The sequence below is a fragment of the Pteropus vampyrus genome, unplaced genomic scaffold (assembly GCF_000151845.1).
Source record: "Pteropus vampyrus isolate Shadow unplaced genomic scaffold, Pvam_2.0 Scaffold82, whole genome shotgun sequence".
NCBI classification, from domain to species: domain Eukaryota; kingdom Metazoa; phylum Chordata; class Mammalia; order Chiroptera; family Pteropodidae; genus Pteropus; species Pteropus vampyrus.
The window spans coordinates 3,215,414-3,221,828 of record NW_011888863.1 but is presented as its reverse complement, the minus strand read 5'-3'; the positions used below and the strand labels follow the sequence as shown (position 1 = coordinate 3,221,828).

The following is a 6,415-nucleotide window of genomic DNA, read 5'->3' as shown; positions in this document are numbered from 1 at the left end:
CATTAGTTGCAACCATTATGCTATAACATATGCTCAGGTTAGATACTATATATGTTGGTTTCTAGTGAGTGAGAAGGCACAACTTCCTTCTTCCCTGAGGTACGATCCAAAGAGCGAGAAATTCACAGTTCAAGTCCCAGCACTAACTTTTACTAGTTGTATTATTTCCAACCAATACTTATTGCATATATACACTATGTAGCAGCACTGCATAAAGTATTGAGAATATGAAGACTGATAAAATATAGTCCCTGTCCTTAGGGAAGTTCACAATCTTATGGGGACAGAAAGAAGAGAAATATCAGCTCTCCAAAAGGAAGTGTTGTCAAAGGTTTAATAGAGGAAGAGATGCTTGATATGAATCTTGAGGTGGAAGTCACAAGTCAGATGGACAGGACAGAGGAGGAAGAGCTGTAGGAGCATAAAGCAGAAGGATACATTTGAGTATAGAGAATGGCTTATTTATTTGCTGGAATATCAGAAGATGAAGGTGAAAAGACAGAAGTCATGATAACAAATACTTTTTTTTTTTGCCATGTTAAAAAATTATCCTGAAAAAAAAAAATTATCCTGAGGATAAGTGGGAGTTAGTCTTTTAATTAAGTGAAGAACAGCCAACAGAAAACATTTACCGAGTGCTTACCCAAGAACCAAGACCTCTTCTAAAAATGTTACATGTTTTAATGTACTTAACCCTCCTAACCACTCCTAAAATCCTATCTGACTGGCACTTTGTACAAATTATGCTAGTATAGAGAGGATGGCAAAAAGGCTGGGAATAGGCTGGACTAAGGGACTGTAAATCAGGTTAAGGGGACGCAATAATATAGTCAGGGAGGGATTACGAACTGGTGGACAGCAGCCATACTTTGCTTAGCTGCACTATGATTTAGAAATTGGAAGATTTCACATAAAAACCCAGATTTCTGGTTTTTCTTTAAAATCTGATCTGTCAAATATGAGCCCACATTCCAACCTGGAAATAGACAGCTGAAACTGAGAAGCAGCAGGATCCTAGCAATACCGCACCCCACCAGAGTCTATCAACATTCTACTCCCTCATGTCTGGCCGCCTTCACCCGTTTTTATTACCTGCCGTTTCCTGTAGGCATTTGAGATTACAATCCTTGTTTAGGAATAGAAGGAGGTCCTAATTTAAGAAAGTAGTAGAAGAGGTTAAAAGGGCTCAGTTTCTCAGCAGGAAAGACTGAAACCTATAATTATCTCTGGGTTTCCAGTTTGGATGACTAGGTAAATGGTCCTAGCATTCATTAGTAAATATAGGTAGTATAAGAAGAACTAACTTGGTGGGGAAAGAAAATAAGTTCAAGGCTGATCCTGTCTGAGTTATTTAACCAGACTCACGATTTACATCTCTAAAATGGAGATAATATATGCCAGCCTTATAGGGTTGATGTGATGCTTCAATGGTGGCAAAGCACAGTGATGAAGGGCCAGATTGCCCTGGACCTGAATATTGGCCCAGACACTAGCTGTGTGTCTTTAAACAAATTACTTAAACTTTCTGTGCTTCAGAATCCTGTTGACTAACATAAAGATAACAGTGACAAACTTGTATACATACTAATTATGTTAATAAGACATAAGAATTAGGAAAGTTAATATTTGCGAAAGACGTAGAACAGTGTCTGGCACGGAGAAATGTCATGTAAATGTTTGATAAATCAATAAAGTATAAGTGAGAAAGTATTTTAAAACATCTCGTGACTCATATTAAATGTGCAAAAATGATTAATTTTCTTCCCTGTCCAATCTTCCTGCTCACTCCTCCTGCCTTGGGCTGCTATCCTACATTAGTTTGTAAATGTAGTCTCTAGTGCATATTTCCTGTCCCAGTCTTAAAATCTACTTGATTTGACCAATTAGATTGCTTTAATTGGAAAGAAGAGAAATGTATCAAAAAGCACATAACAGTTTATTAAAAAGACTTGAAGTAAAAAAAGAACTCTTCATAGAAGTCGTACTAGAAGCCAGTAGTGACCTGGAGGCATGACTAGGGCAGAATAAGTGTTCTAGGGAAGAACTAATCATATCTCTCACGAGATGCAGTGATTCTTATGAGACAACAGACATCCAATTTATTTATAATCTATTTACCGCATTTAGTGTTAAGAATTTTTATTTTGCTTTTAATTAGTTAATGTGACTCTCTACATTTGGCGTGTGCCCTGTTCACTATTCCAGAGGAGCAAATTCACAGATACTGTGTGTGTGTGTGTGTGTGTGAGAGAGAGAGAGAGAGAGAGAGAGAGAGAGAGAGAGAGAGAGAGACAGAGAGAGACAGAGACAGAGAGAGAGAGAGAGAGAGAGAGCGTGCGAGAAGGCCTGGTGGTGATAGCACAGTGATGCTCAAGTTAATGTTATTCTTATTTTCAGTATTATTTTAGAAAGAGGCATTTTTTATTGCTGACAAAAATATACTTCAATGGTTGAATTCCCAAAAGCTTATTTGATTAGGGCAATGTTGTTAAAGGCAGATTACTTGCGTATGCTGATTCAAATAATTACTAAAAATCTCTCTAAATTTGAGTTTCAACTTCCAATAGGAAGTAAAAAGTGTTTATAAATCAAATATAAACAATTAAACTATGAAGATAAATTTGCCAAACAAAGTAGCAATTTTACCTAAACACTGGCCAGTTTATAGATCTTAATGTTTAGGTGAGGCAGCATTCCATTTTTCTCAAAAATATTCAGGAAAAAAAAGCCATTTCTTCTTATAATATTTACATAATTGAATTTCTCTAGTGCTATATTCCCATCTAGTAATGCATTAGCTTTTCTCTGCAAAAGATGCTTAACTGAATCTACCAAGTTATATATAGTTAACTCAAAAAAATAAACTATCCCAGCTGAAATGCCAACTTCAGATATTTATAATTTAGCACCACAATGGGAATACAATACCAACTTTTAGACAGCAGTAGTATCCCTAAAAGAACTTTAAACCAATTTATATTAATTGGAGCTCACAAAGGCACACATAAGAACAGGCTCACCCTGATTAGGCTAAAAGAGAAGAAAATAAGGCAAAATGCAAGGCAGGAAGTGGAAGAGGAGAGGGGAATGGAGGGTGGGGGGGACCAAAGTAAGGATTTCAAAGCTATTTGTAAAGAAGAAACTATTCAGAGGTAAAACAAAACAACAAAAATAACAGAAACAAGAATTAATAGACCGTAAATATACATATAAATTGGTACATATTTATTTCATTCCTATTTTATTTATATAGAGAATTTATATATCTAGAAATTGAGTTTATAGACATGAAATTAGTAGCCTGGGGAAATTCCTGGAAAGAAGAGAGCACGCAGAAGGGGTCAGGGAAGAGGGAGGCAAGGAGGAGGGGTGGGGAAGAGAGGGAGACAGGCAGACAACACAATGATTCAGAGAATTCTGGCCTACCAGATTTAACCTATGGTTTCTGAATTGGGGGTCTGGAAGAATGAAATGAACAAAAAAGATATCTAATGTATATCCCTCTCTTTGCCTTGTCAGTTGAGCCAAGCTTCCCTCTACTTCTCACAGCCTAACATAGTGAGTTTCCATCTGTATTTTTCACTTCTGTTATAAAGAATGTTGGTCAGTGAACATAAGCCAAATTATTTTTTAAATAAACAGTTCAACTTAAAGTTTAAAAATATCCTTTAAAATATTAATTTTAAAGATATACATTTAAAAATGGAAAAATAATCCCATCCACAAAAGTAGCAAGGAGGAGATTGAGAATATTCATAAATTCCTAAAACCTGATCCAAAAAAAAAGTTGGCCTTTTTATGAGGAAATCTAATAATAGATTGTGGAAAAAAAAGAAAAGAATTATTTAATTAATGACGTTGGAACAACTGGTTATCTATTTGGAAAAAAAGCAAGTCAGATATCCAATTCACTCCAAAGGGCAAAATAAATGTCAAATGGTTCAAAAGGGTGAGCATAAAAACTAAAAAATAAAAGGAAAAGAAAGGGACAAGAAAGAAGAGGAGGAAGACAATGAAAGTAAAAAGAAAAACTAAACTTCAGAAAAATTACAAGAAAATACAGATAAATATCTTTGAAAGGGAAATCTTTGAACAGGAAGGGACTGTCTTAAAAAGACTTTACAATGAAAATAGTGCTCGGTATCATTATACAAAAATTTGGAAAATACATATATATCGAATGAGTTAAAAGATAGTAATCAGGGAAACCTGCAAAATAACTGTATATCAAAAGTGCATTTTAAAGAATATTAAAGGTAAATGTTGAAAGAAATTATATTTCTTAAAATATATGTCAAGCTCATTACACAGCTATTTAATATCATAGTTGTAAAGGGACAATAAAGACCCTAATAATAAAAAAGATGAATAGAGACTCATAAATAAAATAAGCTAATAAACATGAAAAACATTCAATTTTACTAGTAAATCAAAGACACATGGCAACTATAAAATAATGTAATATGTTCCCTATAAGAAAGTAGCCACAATCTGGGGGAAAACCCTCTTCCTGGGGTCCAGTTTATCATGAGATGCCTTTCTCATACACCATCTATACTTATGCATGCGTGCCTTTTTTTCTAGCTTTGTAAAGACATAACTGACACATAACACTGTGTAAATTTAAGGTGTACAATGTAATGATTTGACACATATAAATGTTGTGAAATGATTACCATAATAAGGCTAATTAACACATTCATCACTTCATATAGTTAAAATCTTTTTGTGTGGTGAGAACTTTTAAGATCTGCTCTCTTAGCAACTTTAAAATATACATTACAATATTGTTAACTACAGTCACCACGCTGTACATTATACCCCAAAAACTTAGAACTGAAAGTCTGTACACTTTAACCACATTCACCCATTTCCATACCCACCCACCCATGGCAACCACTAATCTGCTCTCCGTTTCTTCTTTTAGTTTCCATATATAAGTGAGGTCATATAGTATTTGTCTTTCTCTGTCTGATTATTTTACTTAGCATAACACCCTCGAGGTCCATTCATGTTTATACAAATGGCAGGGTTTCCTTTTATGGGTGAATAATATTGTTATACACACATGTATATAAATATATATAGTAATTTGTATATATGTAAAACACATGATATATATATATGTATATCACATTTTCTTTATCCATTCATCCATCTGCCAACGGACACTTTCATGTTTTGGCTATTGTAAATAATGCTGCAATAAACACAGAGGTGTAGCTATCTCTTTGAGATAGTGATTTCATTTCCTCTGGATGCTCAGAGTGAAACTGCTGGATCATATGGTAGTTCTACTATTAACTTTTTGAGGAAACTCCAAACTGTTTTCTATAGTGGCTATACTGATTTACATTTCCAGGAATAGTGTACAAGAGTTCCCATTTCTCCACATCCTAACAGATTTGTGAAGTGATCTCACTGTGGTTTTGATTGCATTTCCCTGATGATTAATGATGTTGAGTACTTTTTCATGTATCTGCTGGCCGTTTAAATATTTTCTTTGGAAAAATGTATTTATTCCCGTCCTTTGTCCATCTTGAAATCAGATTATTTTATTTGAGGAGGTGGGCTACTAAGTTGTATAAGTTCCTCATATATTTTGAATATTAACCCTGGTCCTGGGCTTTTCTTTATTGGCAGACTTTTCATGACTGATTCAATCTCCTTTCCTTTTATGGGTCTGTTCCAATTTTCTGTTTCTTCAGAATCGTCTTAGTACATTGTACATTTGTAGAAATTTCTCCATTTCTTCTAGTTTGTCTAATTTGTTGGCATATAATTGTGCATAGTAGTCTCATAATCTTTTGTATTTCTGTGGTATCAGTTGTAAGTAACCTCTCCTCTTTCATTTGTAATTTTATTTATTTGGAGGCCCTCTCTTTTTCTTAGTTAGTCTAGCTAAAGTTTTCTCAATTTTCTTTTCAAAAAACCAACCTTTTTGTTAATCTTACTGTTGTTTTCCTACTCTGTATTTATTTTTACATTGATCTTTATTTCCTACCTTCTGCTACCTTTAGGCTTAGTTTGTTCTTCTTCTAGTTCTTTTAGGTATAATTTGTTTATTTGAGATTTTTTTTTCTTAATGTATGCATATATTGCTATACACTTTCGTCCTGGGTATCCCAGAAGTTTTGGTATGTTGGGTTTCCATTTTCATTTATTTCATATATTTTTAAATTTTTCTTTTGATTTCTCCTATGACCCACTGATTGTTCAAGAATGTATTGTTAAATTTTCATGTATTTGTGAATTTTCCAGATTTCCTCCTTTTAGAGATTTCTAGTTTCATACTATCTTCTTGAATTTACTGAGACTTGTCATGTGGCCTGACACATGATCTCTCCTAGAAAATGTTCCATGCGCACTTGAGAAAAATATATTCTGTTGCTGTTGAATAGAACGTTGTTTTTGT

The 6,415-nt window shown here is 34.1% G+C and overlaps 1 protein-coding gene across 1 annotated transcript in view; it reads right to left on the bottom strand.

The window, feature by feature from the left end:
* STK38L (serine/threonine kinase 38 like) overlaps positions 1-6,415 on the bottom strand; it is a 77,854-nt gene that overhangs the window by 37,931 nt on the left and 33,508 nt on the right. The gene's annotated exons all lie outside the window — the stretch shown is intronic.